Here is a 2204-nt window from a genome sequence, read left to right as displayed (position 1 = left end):
CACTCCCCATGTAGCCTTTTATGACTCATGAGGCTAGAGAGTGGGAATCCCATTCAGATGTCATGTTGGTTGCTAAAACAGGGAAGATATCTTCAGAGTGCCAATGAAGAAAACTACCTTACCTTGTCCTGGATAATAAAGTCCCATTAAAATGATTGACTTGGGGCTGGGGTTGTGGCTCAGTGGTAGAGCGTTCGCCTTGCACGTGCAAGACCCTGGGTTTGAGCCTCAGCATCACATAAAAATAAATAAGTGAAATAAAGGTATTAAAAAGAAAAAAACAAACAAAAAAAGTCTTTAAAAAAAACACGTTTGACTTAACAGAATTCTACTCCATATGAAACAGATGAGTAAAATAATTTTTAGTATGTGATATTAGAGATGCTGTTGAAAGTGTGGAAAATTCAGAATAATAAATATCATTAAGGGCTGGGGAATTAGTTCAGTGATAGGGCACTTGCCTATCATGTGTGAGACCCTGGGATTGAGCTCCAGCACTGAGAATAAAGAAAAGAAAAAGAAAGGAAAGAAAGTAAAAAGAAATTTGGCCTGTCTTCTTGTTTGTTTGTGGCAGGATGGGGGTGGGTACAGATTGAACCCAGGAATGCCATACCATTAAGCTACCTCTCCAGCCCTTTTTATTTTATTTATTTATTTAATTTTTTTGGGGGGGGGTACTGGGGATTGAACTCAGGGGCACTCAACCACTGAGCCACATCCCCAGACCTATTGTGTCTTTTATTTAGAGATAGGGTCTCACTGACTTGCTTAGCACCTCGACGTTGCTGAGGCTGGCTTTGAACTTGTGATCCTCTTGTCTCAGCCTCCCAAGCTGCTGGGATTATAGGCATGCACCCCTGTGTCCAGCCTCCAGCCCTTTTTATTTTGAGATGGGTTCTCACTAAGTTGCTTAGGGTATCACTAAATTGTTGAGGTTAGTCTCAAACTTGTGATCCTCCTGCCTCAGCCTCCCAAGGTACTGGGCCCAGTCCTTATATTTAATTTTTTATTTTGAGATAAAAATCAAGCTATGTTGCTCACTCAGGCTAGCCTCAAACTTTCAATCTTTCTGCTTCAACCTCTTGAGTAGCTATGATTATTGGTGTGCACAACCTTACCTTCCTGCCCTGAATTTATTCATGTTCAGGTATAACTTCTACATGTGTTTTATAAATAAAATCTATAGTTTGTGATCTATTTATGTCTGTAATGTGTACAGAGAATCATTTATTATTAAGAAAGACTTGAATTTGGAGGAGAGGAGAACAGGATGTTGCAGCTGGAAGCTGATGAGACAAAGCGCCTGCTCAGGATCAAGAGCCTGGAGCTGAAGCTGGATCCGAAGGAGATGAAGAAGAAGATGTACAAGGACATGATCTTCTCCTTATGGAACTTCCTCATCTATGAGACCCTGCAGTGAGTCACTCCACTTATCTTAAAGGAACTGGACAGCATATGAAGATTGGGCATCACATGCATGAGATAAAGAACCCGATTACAATTTTCCCTCCTATCTGCAGATGAATGGGTCCAGAATGGTGTAAGAGACTCTTTGATTTAATGGACATAGACATTCTACTTTTTTTTAAAATTTTTTTTAGAGAATTTTAATATTTATTTTTTTTAGTTTTCGGCGGACACAACATCTTTGTTTGTATGTGGTGCTGAGGATCAAACCTGGGCCGCACGCATGGCAGGCGAGTGCGCTACCGCTTGAGCCACATCCCCAGCCCGACATTCTACTTTTTAAGAACAAGTTGGGCTATGGTTAACTGGCCTTCATAGCTAAAATATACAACTGAGAAGTACGAGAAGATGTTTGTAGCCATAATGTGCCCTCTGCCTGTCATACTTGGCCTCCGTGAATGCTGGTATAATTGTAAATAGCATCAGACTCCATTTTTATTAATTATAAGGGATCATGTCTGAAATGGCACTGTCTTGTCAGTCACTTCTGTGTACATTTTTTTACTTCTGTTCAGAGTGTATTTGTGAAGAGTCCCTTTCAATTATGTCTTCTGAAGTCAGCACCCAACCACAATGACACTTAATCACAGGGCCACTAGTCTGTATTTTCAATAAACATAACAATTAAGAAAAAAAAGAGAAAGTACTGAATTCTCAACACTTGATCTTTTCAATATGATTTTCTTGAAAGATTATATCCTTGATATTAAAAATTACATGTCGTGTGAAAACAAGTG

The 2204-nt window shown here is 39.6% G+C and overlaps 1 pseudogene; it reads left to right on the top strand.

The window, feature by feature from the left end:
- The first annotated feature begins 1270 nt into the window (after positions 1 to 1270).
- Positions 1271 to 1459, top strand: LOC101970003 (mitochondrial import receptor subunit TOM5 homolog pseudogene; annotated as a pseudogene).
- Positions 1460 to 2204: the final 745 nt, after the last annotated feature.

The sequence above is a fragment of the Ictidomys tridecemlineatus genome, chromosome 2 (genome assembly GCF_052094955.1).
Source record: "Ictidomys tridecemlineatus isolate mIctTri1 chromosome 2, mIctTri1.hap1, whole genome shotgun sequence".
Taxonomy (NCBI): Eukaryota; Metazoa; Chordata; class Mammalia; order Rodentia; family Sciuridae; genus Ictidomys; species Ictidomys tridecemlineatus.
This window is presented reverse-complemented; position numbering and strand designations above follow the sequence as displayed.